The sequence below is a fragment of the Theropithecus gelada genome, chromosome 15 (assembly GCF_003255815.1).
Source record: "Theropithecus gelada isolate Dixy chromosome 15, Tgel_1.0, whole genome shotgun sequence".
Lineage (NCBI taxonomy): Eukaryota > Metazoa > Chordata > Mammalia > Primates > Cercopithecidae > Theropithecus > Theropithecus gelada.
In genome coordinates this window covers 59123866-59139668 of record NC_037683.1, presented here as the reverse complement: position 1 = coordinate 59139668, position 15803 = coordinate 59123866, and the positions used below count along the sequence as shown (strand labels likewise).

Genomic DNA, 15803 nt, shown 5'->3' with positions numbered 1-15803 from the left:
TCTGTCTTCCTTTCTTCCTTCCTACCTTCCTGCCTCCTTTCCTTCCTTTCTATATTATAGCTTTCCAACACAAATTATGAAATCAGCACCAATAAATATCTAAGTCATCGATGTTGCTAATTGGATCCAAACGGGTTATCCACTATTTGTAATAAGTAAAACTTTACGTCCTTGGAGTTTATTATAACAAATAAAGAAGGGAAATAAATGCTACTGGGAAAAAAAAATAGTAATAGAATCCAGAAAGCTAAGTTTATTAAATATTCATTTGCTTATGAAAATAATTTAACTAACAATTATTAGCCTTAAACAGATTAAGCTAATTTTGAGGGCTAAATATCTACCACATATGTATGAACATTTTTATTTTGACAATTTTGATTCTATACAAAGCAACACACAATGTATTATTGAACAATGTCAAATATCTAAACTGCAATATCATATAACATGTTTCACAGAAAATGCCATAAAACTAAATTGCATCATTTCTTAAGTAAAGACAGATGAAGACTAATTGCTTTAGAAGGGCTATGAAGGCCAACATAGATAATATAATTGGATTTCTAATTAATTTAATTTGTTTTACAATTACCATAGATAAATTGCTATTACCACAATTCTTTTTTTGTTGTTAAAAATTTACAGTGACATAATTTATCTCTAATAAATGAGAGATAAAGTAATTGACTTTTATAAAATACATTTCTATCTATTCCCCCTAGAGACATGTATAAAAACAAGTGAAGTTTTAGATACTCTTGTACAAATCTGCTTGGGTTATGTAGAATTTTAGTGAACTTTCAGGGAATTCCAGATGAAGATCATAGGTCAGTATCCTTAAAAGGATAGACAGTACTCATGCTCTTTTTCTAATTCAGAAAGTTGATACTAATATTTATAATCATTGTCATAGATTGAGGGAAATTTGTTTGGGTGAGAGGGTGTGGCCTTAACAGGAGGCTGAGAAATGATTGTAGTGATCAGAAATGAGATCTACAGAATCCCTATGCAACAGTCAATCGATTGGCAGAGAGAGAACAATTGCTGTTAGGATGTATTAGTTATATAACTCACGACTGCTGAACACTGTGATTTTAATTCATTAAAATAATTTAAGTTCGATTAATTTTCTTCAGAGTTATCTTAGCACTTATAGGGCTTTTAAGATTAGATGTTCACTTTTCTAATTTATTATAATAAAGATTTGGCTTTTCTGGGTATTTTGGCTTTTTAGTCATAAACACAGATGATAAATGTGTCAAATAGCCATTTTTGGTATCAATTGTATAAAGGCCAATAGTGAGAAACATCTTACAAATGCTCTTTAAAAAAACACCTCTAAATCTCACGTATTCTCTTTGCAATTAGAAATTTTTGTCTAACACTTTAGTACCTAAAGAGAGTTAAAGGGTTTATGAAGAACTTAAAAGAGTGAAGAGTGAAACATTCATTATTTCAACAACCTTAGACATTTGAAAATATTTCAGGAGCCTAAAGCTGATGTAATTACTATTAGAGATCTATAAAAAGAAACTACAGCTGTTTAAAAATGTGAATGTCAGTAAAAATGCCTCTGAGTGCTTAAACTATTTCAATTTTCAGTCTACAAAACAGAGATAATATTTGCCACCCACGTATCTCAGAGGAATGACAGGAAGAAAGTGTTTTGTGCTTTTGTCATATTTAGCCTTCATTCTAATCATCCTATTAACCTGCTTCTTAGTCATTACAGAGACATCCCTGACAAAGCGACATGCCATTGTTAAAACACATTCCTTTAACTCTCATACTGAACCTCTTTGCTCCCAGGAAGAATTTGTGCCCAAGGATGGTGCTTGACATTTGATTTAAAGGGACTTTTATTTAGGTTTCTGCTACCAAGTATTTGAGCCATTTTAACTATTTTACTCACACATACTCTGAATCAGGCAACTAACAATAAAGTAAATTTTCTTTAAGAACTTAAATACTTACAGAAGAAATTTCTGTAATGCATCTATTCAGAACCTTTACTCTGAGCTAAAAGATAAACATCATTCAACAACCATAGATATAATACATAAGTTATATATACTAAATTTACTATTCAGGTATTACCTAGGAAGAAATCTAAGTATCATAAAGAACACTTATTTTTTACTCAACTACACTTTATTTCCTAAAAATTAATGTGTATTGTAAATTAATTTTAACTTTAGGTAGAAAATGGTTTAGTGCTGTTTCAGATGTAGATGTAAAAGATAATTTTGCTTTAATGCAAGATAATATTGCTCATTTTTGCTTTGGCAGAAAATACCACTTGTCTCAAAATGTCCAATTTCTTTTCTTCTCATATATACAGGCAGTCTAAAATTCTCAGATTCCTGTGCAGTTGAGTTTTGCCATATGACTGGGTTCCAACCAAAGAAATATGAGTAGAAGGTGGTATAAGCATCATTTTTGACCCAAGGGCTTTAAGAAGCAGGTATGTCCACTATTATTTCTTTCTCTTCCACTGCTCGTATATGAACACACCTGTAAGAGATGCTAAAACCACAGACAGTTGACTAGCTAGTTGAATCAGACTCAGGCTAGGAAAACTCATGTTGAATGGTGTAATATCAGTATGAAATAAACCTCTATTTTGTTTTAGACATAATACATATTTGGTGCTAATTGTAATGCAGCTTAGTCTAATATAACAGTGTAATGTTTCTTTTTTATTTGGACTTTAAGATAATTGAATAACGAATGCAAACTTAGCATTGATATTCACTTATTAATATTACTGTTACTTCAATAAACATAAGACAATGATTATTACTAATGACAATGTAGCAAAATCTGAGTCATGAAGACAGCAAACATAAAGGCACATAAGTTTAACCATCAAGTTAGTAACATTCTTATAATGTGAGCAGGAGCATATCCATGGTTCTCCTTATTTTATAAACAGAAATCAAGTATAAAGTATGTGGTTGCTTGTAAGTCTTTGAAGGGAATGAGATTTTATCCAGCTTCTTAGAAATAAGCACATGAGCACAGACTTGATTCTCTGAAGCTCTCACAGATGATAAAAAATAAATGTTTCTCATTCTAAAACTCTGGAACTTTGTATTAGATCACAATCCCTCTTTTAATTAATATGCAAATATATTGCAGCACTATGATATATGTTTTCATATGCACCATCTCATTTGATAGTCCATAACAGCTCATATGACACATCAATGTACCCTGTTTTCAAGAAATACCCAATGAAAATCAGATAATTATATCAATAACCTTAATTCACAGCACTGGAAAGCATCAGAAAAAAAAGATTTGGTGGGAGATCTCCTCGCTTTACGCTGACAATTCTTTCTATATTAATATTTTGGCTGTAGCTTGGAATCATAAACCCTCTGGAATAGAAGAATTGTGTTTCCAGCATATTAAGTGTATCTCTTGAAGAAAACAAAAAGAAAGGTAAAATTTATTTTAATCTTTTTAAACATTAGTCCCTGGTTTTATAATTAATAACACATCTACAAAGATTTTTTATTTTTTATTTTTAAACAAGCAAAAATGTGAATCCTGGGATAGAAACAAGTACCAGAATCAGAATGTTTCTTGTGATAATCTACCAAGACTGATAACATTGAGATTCCATTTTGACAGTCGTACAAATTGTGGGAAATAATAATTCCTGGAGCCAGCCTGGAAAGAGAATAGCAGACTCCCACATAAATCTGGGGCCTTGAAAGTGCTACTCTTCTGAGAAAATGTTAGTGAAAGAAAAGTTGAATTTCCCAACGTAGTACATGGTAGGATAAAAAAAATCTATTGAGAATTTATAAACATAAATGGTTGTCCACAAAGTTGTGTTGCCTAAATTCATCCAAACTTTTTAGTTATAAAACACCAAGCAGATAGCTTTCTTTAAAGCCATCCTGGGATTGTATTGCTTCCAGGCAACCAGCAAAGAAAATACAAACCATTTCTGGAGAAATGTAAGTTTTCTTATATAATAACTTAACAGATAAAGTCCAATGAATGTGAATTCATAGCAAAGTAAGAAAATGCCATCAGTTCTTATTATTTGCAGTAGTTACGCTGCATAAAGTTGCTGTGAACACTGGATTAGCAAATATTGAACCATTGCTCCTAAGGGAAATGTGGGGTTAGGTTCCTACGAGCTTGTGGTCATAATGTTTTCATTAACTGATAAATACATAATTTTTATTATGTATGTTTCTGTTTAAAGACACCTTAACTAATACATATTGCTAGTTCATTAACATTGAACTCATAGCCAGTAAGATGCCTTTTCTCCAGAAGGCACACTAAAACTTTCATTTGTTTAGAAGCACTAAAAAACACTTTAGCACTATGCTTGTTGGCCATTTTAAAATGTAAAAAAGCACCTAAATGTGAAAAATATGTCCCTAAATAGACCGCAAAAAAAGGTCACTTGTTTTATAGTAGGAGATCTGAAACAAGAGGCAAACTTCACTTTGTTTGACCTCAGCTAGGACTCTATCAGCTGACTCAAAATTTTTTTGCTACATTGTGTATATACACGTATGACCGCAGAAGTGCCATGAGTATTGATTTTAGGGTTACAAATATATTTTAGCAAGTAGATAAATTCACAATTACAGGACCCATGAAAAATGAAGATCAACTGTACTACCTAGCCCAGTATGCCTGAGCTAATAAAAAAAATAAGCAAAGAGCAGAACCGGCTATGTAAAAACTTTTTACATTAGAATTATCTAAAAAACATACAATAAATACATTTCATATTCTAAAAGAAATAAGAATTCTTGAATGAGCATAGATTAGGGAGCTGTAAACATGACCAAGCAGATTTCCTAAAGAACCACTGTAGAAATGAGAAAATATGAAGGTTTTTTAAAAGAAAAGATAAATCAAATGGCAGAGTAGTCAAAATTAAAAAGAGCATCAACAAACTGAAATTGTTGTCTGAGGAAATTATCTAGGGTTAGCCAGAAAAAAAAGGAAAAACATGAGAGAGAGGTTAAAACATATAGATTATAGAGTGAGAAAGATTAACATTTGTCTACTCAAAGTTTAGGATAATAGAAAGAAAGAAAATCAAAAACAAGATATGAATAGCTGAGATTTTTTTCCAGGATTGTTGTAAGACATTAACCACAATCCCAGAAAACCCAATGTGTTTGCATCAGAGTAAATAAAAATAAATCTATACCTAGACACATCACAGTGAACTGACAGACATGAAAGATAAAGAGAACCTACATTGTATACATATTATATTGATAATTGATTTCTTTTTAGCCTAATAGAATAATATCTTACATGTGTTGAGGAAAGATTACTGTCAACATTAGAATCCTATGCCCAGTATATCTCAAAGAATATGAACAAAATTAAGACATTTTATTGAAATACGAAAACTTCTACTTTTGAGTATCTAATAAGTTACATATTCATTAATAACAATTATTAAAAATAAGTTTAAGGCAGAAGAAAAATGATCTCAGATTGAACTTATAAGATGCAAAGGGAAATAGTAAGCAATGATACTGATAAACATTTTGGTGAATCTAAACAAACTGATTGCATAAGACTATAATAATAATATTTTTCATAATTATTATGTGTGAGTGAAAAATTAAAATACCTGACAACAGTGTCATTAAATGGACAAAGGGACAGTCAGCTTTAAAAATTCTAATGTCTTTGTAATTTTATAGGCACTCTGTGGAAAGTAAAGATATAAAATATCTTTATTTAGTATTGAGTTAAGTATACATGGAAAATTACCTAAGGTAAACCCTGAATAACTCTAATAGAGAAGATGTCTTCAAAAGTGCAATTTAAAAATTCAAGAGAAGGCAACAAAGAAAAAACAATGACATAAGCCAAAAGCCCAGAATAGAATAGTAGAAATTTGTGCAGATATATTAGTTGCAATGATGGGCCTAAGCTCTCCAATGCAAAAGGTATTTTTCAGGCAGTTTAAAAAGGAAATCTGCCAATATACTTTTTACATTAGGTACACTTGAAATATAAAGACCCAAAAATAGATTTTTAAAATAAAATTTGGTATAGCTGTATTAATTTTAGACAAAGAGAACTTAAAATCTATTACTAGATAAGCACAAAACTCATTTCATTGGGTTTTATAAATATTTAAACTTGAATTCATATCTAACATGGCTTGAAAACATATGCAAAATCAATTATAAATGGGCAATTCTTCTTTTATTCACAGAGATGTTAAAACACTATATTCAGTAATTGATAGATCAGACTGACAAAAGGATGATAGGTGTATGAGTGTTCATTTTATAACCTTTTCCTTTATTGAAAGCATAAGTTTAAGAGCATATTTACTAACAAAAGTCTCTGAAATATTGACATATGCAGCACATTTCATTAAAAAGCTAGCTGCCAACAATGCAGATATAGTGTCTGGTTGAAACTATGTTCTTCCTTCTACTTGGAATACTTTATCTTTTCCTCTTCACCTAGCTAAGTTTTACTCATCTGAGTTCTCAGTTGCCTCAGAGAAGCCTTTTTGAGCTCTTGGACTTGGTTTAGTACCCAAGTACTTGCTTTCATTACACCTTGTAATACTCCAATAATGACACTCAGTGAACTTATAGTTGTTTAATGTATTTTTCCCTGATAAATCAAAAACATGAAGCCAGAAGCACATCATTGTTTTTCTCTCTTCAGTTCTAACACAATGCTAACCTCACCATCTAGTGATGGATTATTAATTGCATATGTAAAGGAGGGAAGAAAAGGAGGGATGTATTCTCTATTAGCTTTGCTGCGTGGGGACTCCAGAGAATATCCTCGCATTACTTGGAGACCTGTGGGGATTCTAGTGTATTGGAAGAGTAGGAGTGTTGCTGGAAATGAGGATGCCTAATGCTCCTTCAGGAAGCCGACACCAGAGAGAAGAAATGATGCCTGCCATATAATCACAGGACTTACTCAAGAGCCACTATGGGATGCCACTTACAGACTTCCATAAATGATTGGGTTAAGGGAGGCCACGTTGCAGGGGCCAGAGTCCCTGAAATAAATACGAGTATATAAAATAGTAAAAAATAAGGGTTATTACTGTCCCATTCATCCAAATTCTTAAACCCAGGCTGATATGGCATAAGCAAACATAGACTACAATATAAAACACAACAGTGATTTATAATACTCGGGGCATAAGGTATTTGCCATCCAGATTACTATGATTTTTTTTTTATTCATGACATGAAAAGAGCCTTTGTATATACAGAAACTAACTTCAGAATTGGCTATGTCACAAGTAGTTAGAAAGTAAGGCCACAAACAAAAAAATTGCTGAACTTAATAAAAACACAGAAACTACAGAAGATGGGGAGAGGCACATCTGCTCCAGAAGGAATTTTCAATGAACAGCAGGAAAAGGAAAAAAGCTTTACCCTGAAGATTTTTAAGCCTGGCAGAGAATAAACACAACCATTACCCAAGTTCACAGCTGTAACCTTGGGGAGCTGAACTGGAACATGGAACAGTTGCCACCTGCACAGCTGAAGAAAGACTAATAGCAGGAACTTAACATCAGATCGGTGATTTCTTGGCTGCAGAAAAGGTGGCATCTTTCATAAAGCAAGCTGTTTTCCTGCTTTTAGTGACTCCAATTCTACTGAAGATTGTTGTTTTATAATGGAGAAAAACCCTTGCTGGCAACATTGCCTATATACTGATCTGTCATAAAAGACTCTAACAGATGCTTGTGCCCAGTCTCCCCTGTGACAGAACATTAATTGTGGGTAATGTTTGCGGCACATTCTGCCCACGAGAAGCTACCAGTGATGCATTTCTCCCAGACAACAAGCATTTTGTGCCAAATATCCAGCACTTCTCTGAAGATTGTTAATCTACCACCTTTCATAAAGTAAAATTCACATGCAACAGTTTACAGAATAAGGAAGAAAAATGGGAAAATAAATTGTACATTCCTTGTCCTTGGCAAGCAACCAGATTGCAGTATTGCAATTAGAATTTTCCCCAATATTAATTTTTTTTAAGAAAGCAGATAGTTGTCTTGTAGAAGTTCCCATATTCTATTCTTGAAAACTTATTTCCTCATGATTATGATTATACATTTTTTGTAAGAAACTATTGGTGAACTGTCTTGTATTGCATTGTGTCATGAGACATGTGACATCAGGTTACCCCACTATTGTTGAGGTCACCTTTAATCACTTAAAGTGGGGAGTGCGAGATTTACATATCTCTTCATTGTAAAGATACATTTCTCTTTATAATAAGTAGGTAGGAGGAAGGGTGCCGTGAAAGGCACAATTTAAACAATTGAGTGTTGGGGTTGAGACTGAGGCAGAGAGACAAATTAGGCAATTGTTATAATAATCCATGCAAAAAATTATCAGAGTCTAAAAGAGTGGTGCCAAGGTGGAATTGGGCAGAGAGAAAGAATTCCAGAGTTAAAGTGGCTGAATCAACAGGACCTGTAGAGTGACTAGATACATGGGATAAAGCAAGATTTAAAGAATGTGGAAAGGAGTGTAAGCTAAGTACTAGGTTGGGGGTTGCAAGATGAAAATAGCGGATTTCTTTTTGGATCTTCTGAGTATGAGATTCTCTGAGGAATTTCCAATGTAAATATCAGTTAGATATCTCAAAGTAAAGGTGACTAAAATTTAAGAGGTTACTGTATACACTGTATATTTGCTTAACTTCCTTCTCTATCTTTCCTGATGGATTCCATTTCATGTTAATGGGTGATAATATTTTAATAACAATGCATAAAAGTGATTTAGTCTGTGTTTGCAGCTCATGTTTATATGTATTTAGAAAGTTTATATTAAATAGCTATGAAGAGATCTCACCAATTTCTTTCCTTTGATGACCCATTGAACCAGCTCTATTTATTATAAAATTACCATTATAATGGAAATAGACTTTCAGTACCTAACGCTTCTTTTAAACTTTAAGTTCAGGGTTACACGGACAGGTTTATTACAGAGGTAAACTTGTGTCTTGGGGGTTAGTTGTACAGGTTATTTTATCACTCGGGTATTAAGCCTAGTACCCGTTAGTTATTTTTACTCATCCTCTCCCTCCTCCCAATCTCCACCCTCTGCTAGGCCCCAGTGTGTGTTATTCCCCCACTTTGAGTCCATGTATTCTCATCAATTAGCTCCCACATATGAGAACATGCAGTACTTGTTGTTTTGTTCCTGTGATGGTTTGCTAAGGATAATGGCCTCCAGCTCCATCTATGTTCCTGCAAAGGGCATGATCTCATTGTTTTTATGGCTGCATAATATTCCATGGTGTATATGTACCACAGTTTCTTCATCCAGTCTATGACTGAGGGGTTGATTCCATGCCTTTGCTATTGTGAATAGTGCTAAAATGAACATATGCGTTTATGTTACCTGACACTTTAAATGTTTGTTTGTGTTTCTGCCACTTCATTGTCTTCTTAGATAAATCTATGCATACATGTTTATCACATTTTACATAAATAGAAGAATGTGCTATTCTTATTGATATCTGTAATGCAAGAATCAACAACAAATGGACATGTTATCTATTGTCTTATATCTCTTATTCTGTGGATGTTTCACACAGTTAATTCTAACAAAATGGCAAAACTTCCAAAATATGTGATTCATTTAATGTAAACAAAGCTTGGAAAACACAACTGAGGAAAGAGGTTTGTTTTCTGATGACAGAAGTAGTTCAAACAAGGTGTTAATTATTATAAATTTTGGGACTTAAATTGCAGCCTAATCCATGAACTATTAAAACTCAGAACTTGTGTACTCAGTAACTTGAAATGGAATAAGGAGGGGTCCTTATGTCTTATTGTACAATTTTCATCTCAATCATTTTATTCTAGTGTCCTGTGGTTTAATATTCACCTAATTTCAGAATTAAGTGTTCTGTTCTGTGATGTTCAACAAATTTGTAATCTCGCTGAAGGTATAAATCTGGAATTTTACTGTTTCTAGAAAACAGTTTAATCACACTGTATATGTTGAAGTAGTCTAGAGTACATATTGACCACTTAACATTATCTTATTTAATAGTCATTACAATTTTTTTGAGGTAAGCAGTGTAATCCTATATCAAAGACAAATAGAGACTTAGGAGGTCTCAATAATTTACTGTATAACCAGTCAATCAGTAAAAAACAAACAAAACGAAACAAACCTTGGTAGGTCTGCCTCACTCCCAAGGCTGGACTCTTCCCATTCTACCAGCTATCTTCAGTATGCCGTGCCTTAAGAAATTTACTTAACTATATCAAATGGGTCCTATGATATGTGTTTGGACACATATCCAATAGCCAACTCCCCTCAGAAATCTCCAAGACAGTCCTACTTGTAGGGTAATGTCATATTCAGTCCCTCACTAATAGTTAATCTCTTAGTCTTATGCTTTGTCATTAATGTTCCCCTGATTTTTACATTCTGCATTAGGCTAAGCATCAAAAGAATATGTAGAGTTTTTTTAAAAATAGATGTTCCTTTCTCACTCCTATTCTTTATCAGTAAGATATTTTTCTTATACTAAAACATATCACACTTGTTTTAATGTAAGGATAATGTCTTGACGTATTCAGTAATAAAATTACTTAATTTCTCAAATTTTAGCGATATTTTCCTAAATTTGGGCAATATTTGTGCTTCAGGAAGATATACCCTGTTTGGCTCATTATCTGGATTGTATGTTCCTCTTTGTAGTTTTCATCTGTGAAATCTCCAGTTGCAGGGACTGTGCATACTTCTTGTAATCCCCATTGTCTGCTGCTACCATGGAGCCTATGAACTTCCGGTATCAGATGAGTCAGAGGCAGATTAAGACTGAAAGGTAGAGGGTCTTAAAACCAATAGACTAAGATAATAAATTTGATCATTCATCCCCAAGTTTAAGCAACTATCTTAAGTAGCTGGCTTATGCTAGAGTCAATGGGTATAATGTATAACATATTTGGAGTTAATTATTAGTATTTATACAATCCTATAAGAAATAGGAAAGAATGAAAAGAAAAAGAAGACCATATCTATCAATAATTTATTGATGATCTGAACAGAAGTTGATAAAAACTCCACTGTCAGGTGGGAAGAGGTTTGTTAGGAAATTGAGAGAAATGCAGGGGCCTAGTTAAGATGCTTGTGAAGGTATAATTTTTTTTGGCAAATACACAATTTATAAATGTCAGTTTCACTCTGTATTATCAAGAACATAATTAATATTTTTATTAATATTCATTTAAGTAACACCCTGTATCTCTGTATCTTAGTTAAGTTAGAAAAGTGACTTTTTCCTCACATAATCCAGAATAATTTCAGTTTGTAGATATTAGTAGCTACTAAATTATGTTCTCATTGTAAAATAATAATATATAAGGGGCATGCATGAGAAAAAGTAAAGGAAGAATAAGGAAGCCAGGATAAGAGTTTCTTAAGTTAATTCTCATCATTTTGGTTTGGAATGTAAATATAAATGCTTCAAAATCTGACAGCTACCCTCAGCCCTACGATTAGCCGCTCTGTTTTCCTGCTAAGTCGGCAGATGCTTGTGTCTCAAACATGAGGCTCCTACTTGTAAGAAGTGCCAGAAAAGAGAAAACACTAGGTTGTCCATGTTCCCTAGCTAAACAGAGCTTTCATTTTGCTTGTTCCCAGAATGAGGCAAACTGGGAAGAAACTACGGAATAATGGATTGGATTTATGGGCATACATTAGTGGTCCGTAAATCATTATAAATCACTTGTCTCTTCATAAAGCCAATATGTTATGTAGAAATGAGCTATGGACAGGGGTTATATAGGAATATCTTTCACATCACCCGCAGTAAGAAAGTCAAGCAGTTGATCTTTCACAATGGCATGTAATTCTGGCTGAAAGAAATGAGGGCCTATTTTTTGCCTCAATATTTTCTTGCAAAGTAGGGACATACCATTCCAATTTGTTGCAGTAGGCAAAATTAAATTGGTAAGAGTTATTTCTTGGACTCTGTTTCTATTTTATCTGCCACTGAATCATTTAATTGTAGAAAGTTTATTTTATACTTAATCAGATTTTAGCTCCTAGATTATTGGGCTTTAAACTTTTAAGAGTTCTTATTTTTTCTCCTTATTAAAAACCTTGGCATGTTACCAGCACACTACATAAAAGAGGGCCACAGCAGCGCTTGCTCTCCCTGGAAAATTTTATTTGAAGCAAGTGGTAGGCATAATAAAATGTTCCTACAAGCTTAGAAAAGTTTAAACAATACATAGAACAACTTTATTGTAGGTTTGCTTCCTAGGTTCAAGTTATGGTACCCTCCAACTACAGGCATTCTCTCCACCTTTAAGCATTCATAAATTTCATGAGAAAAACTATACTTCAGTGACTATTGCTCAGTTACCATACAAATAGAGATGATAGGTGCTTTTTCTTCCCATCTGCCATTATGGAATTAGTTAATGAATGCTGTAATACCATAGCATTTAGCAAATTTGAAGGATTTTTTTTTCATGTTTACTACAGTTCCCTGTTTTATTCTCCAAGTAGAATCTACTCAGTTACAACTCTTTTAATCCTATTCATTACTGACAATCAGATTTCGGGCTGGCATCATACTCAATGATGCTGTCCCTCCCATTGTTATTACAATGGAAAGCCTGTGGCTAGGTGATAGAGGGAGTCGCCTGTGAAATGTAAGCCAGTACAGTACATTTTAGTTTGTTAGATGTGCTGCTTTGGTCTTTTGACAGTTGTTCTGGGAGTAAATAACATCTGCCATACAATTGGCTGGCAAAACTCATTTGTAGTATAATTAAACAGCCATCATTTTGTTAGAGCGTAAACATGAAGATAAATAGTCCATGAATTAGCAAGTGCAACATCGTTTGACAGCTCACAGCTAGACAGGCATAATATAGATTTTACATATATGCAGAGTGTCCTTGCCAAGACAGCTAACAAAATCAAAAGCACAATCAGTATCAAGAATTTTCAAACTGGAGGTGAGAGTGTTTGTACAGCCTTAGCAATCTCACTTTTGCCATATTTTGGCCTCTTCCTTGATCTAGCATGGTGACCAGTCCAGGTGGTCTTCTTCACCTTTAAGTTATATTTTAAAGGTTTTCATCTTTGGCAATTTCTTTTCTGGAATTGTCACCACCATTTCTTCGTTAGAGCTAGAACAGAAACCAGAAGTCAACCCTATTTAGGTATTAGCCAAAGGTATTTATCTTCCTCCGAGGTGTCTGGTAAAATAGTTTAATTTATGTAGAAAGGTCAGAAAGGAAGAAAAAACTTGTGGAAATTTATACTTTATTTTTGTGCTCTCTCCCAAATGGCTGAGAGGATTGCCTCTGAATAACAGGTAATTTAATGAAGGTTTTCAATTCACATCAGTTCTGTTTTATAAAGAACTGATTGTACAGTGGAGTAGTGCTATCCTTTGCTGCTGTCCTTTCCTCCCTTGGCTCATTGCCTTTGGACTGGTTTGCTGGACATTAGGAGTGCTGCTTTTAGAAGGGCAAATGAATAAAATGGATACAATCTTCAGAGTATGGTTAGGAAGGAATGGTGAAGCCAATTGTCAGTGAATTTTGTATCCATATTGTCTCTACATGATTACTGAGCTCCATTTAAATGTAGATACGGGAATCTTTATTTCACTGTTTCTTAAATGAGAAAAGGATCTATTTTATTCTTAGAATAGAATATAGTCCGTAGTCAATAAAATATATGTTGAGTAAAATAACAAATAAGTAACTTATTTCAAGTTGCTTGAAATACTATTACTGCATTGAAGATGAGACCTATGAAATTTAATGATTGTTAGCTATTAAATATAACTATTTTATTTCCATTGTTATGCTTTCCATCTTGTGTGTTGCTACTGTTGATACTTACTGAGTGAGCACCTCTACTGGATGTGTTATATAAATACTCCATTAATCTCTGCAAACATTTATTGTTTTAATTTTGTTTATGATAAAAATGTTATATTCCCAATTTCCATGATTAGTATTGATCAGATTGAGCTGCTCTATGCTGCAGTAACCAGTAACCTTAAAGATTCAGTGGCTTCATAGTATTAAGTTTATTTTCTGTTTATGATCAGTTTATATTGTAAAACATTTGAGGGTCTGGTCCACATAGACTTTGGGAAAGTGAGCTGAGAATGACAACACCACCTTGGCACTGTATCATCTGGTGCATGAAAACCCCATAACCACAGTTTGCAGGGGAGGGGTGAGTGAGCTGGAGTGTTATGCACCAGGTCTTTTATGCTTTGGCTTCAAAATGGCCCAGGTGACTTCCACCCACAGCCCATTGACCAAAAACCTGCCATACAGCCCTGACTAATTTCAGGGGTGGGGAAGGTGGTGAGGGAACAGATGGAATGTGATGAGCACCACTCCCTCTGATAAGCAAAGTTATGTGCCCTCTAGAACCAGATTAGACGACACAGTTGACATTGCTTAACAAAAATTGAAATTCTAAATCCAGAAATTCACATTGCAATAGAACTTGAAACACTCTGAAAGACACTACAGAAGAAAAAATAACATACATTAACCCAAAGTAGAATTTATCAAGAGCAGGAAGATTGAGTCAACATTTGAAATTGATCAATATAATCTACCAAAGAATAGAATAACATAGAACAATCATATGGCCATACTAATAAATCTGTAAAAAGCTTTTGATAAAATTTTAACAGTACCTTCATGATTAAAAATTGTTAGGTAACAACCCCATCAAAAAGTGGGCAAAGGATATGAACAGACACTTCTCAAAAGGAGACATTTATGTGGCCGAAAAAAAACTGATTAGCACTGGTCATTAGAGAAATGCAAATCAAAACCACAATGATGTATATGTGCCACATTTTCTTAATCCAATCTGTCACTGATGGACATTTGGGTTGATTCCAAGTCTTTGCTATTGTGAATAGTGCTGCAATAAACATACGTGTGCATGTGTCTTTATAGCAGCATAATTTATAATCCTTTGGGTATATCCCCAGTAATGGGATGGCTGGGTCATATGGTACATCTAGTTCTAGATCCTTGAGGAATCGCCATACTGTTTTCCATAATGGTTGAACTAGTTTACAATCCCACCAACAGTGTAAAAGTGTTCCTATTTCTCCACATCCTCTCCAGCACCTGTTGTTTCCTGACTTTTGAATGATCGCCATTCTAACTGGTGTGAGATGGTATCTCATTGTGGTTTTGATTTGCATTTCTCTGATGGCCAGTGATGATGAGCATTTTTTCATGTGTCTGTTGGCTGTACGAATGTCTTCTTTTGAGAAGTGTCTGTTCATATCCTTTGCCCACTTTTTGATGGGGTTGTTTGTTTTTTTCTTGTAAATTTGTTTGAGTTCTTTGTAGGTTCTGGATATTAGCCCTTTGTCAGATGAGTAGATTGCAAAAATTTTCTCCCATTCTGTAGGTTGCCTGTTCACTCTGATGGTAGTTTCTTTTGCTGTGCAGAAGCTCTTTAGTTTAATGAGATCCCATTTGTCAATTTTGGCTTTTGTTACTGTTGCTTTTGATGTTTTAGATATGAAGTCCTTGCTCATGCCTATGTCCTAAATGATATTACCTAGGTTTTCTTCTAGGGTTTTTATGGTTTTAGGTCTAACATTTAAGTCTCTAATCCATCTTGAATCAATTTTCATATAAGGAGTAAGGAAAGGATCCAGTTTCAGCTTTCTACTTATGGCTAGCCTGTTTTCCCAGCACCATTTATTAAATAGGGAATCCTTTCCCCATTTCTTGTTTTTCTCAGGTTTGTCAAAGATCAGATGGC

The 15803-nt window shown here is 33.8% G+C and overlaps 1 pseudogene; it reads left to right on the top strand.

The window, feature by feature from the left end:
• The first annotated feature begins 10792 nt into the window (after window positions 1–10792).
• LOC112607718 overlaps window positions 10793–15803 on the top strand; it is a 10025-nt pseudogene continuing 5014 nt past the window's right edge.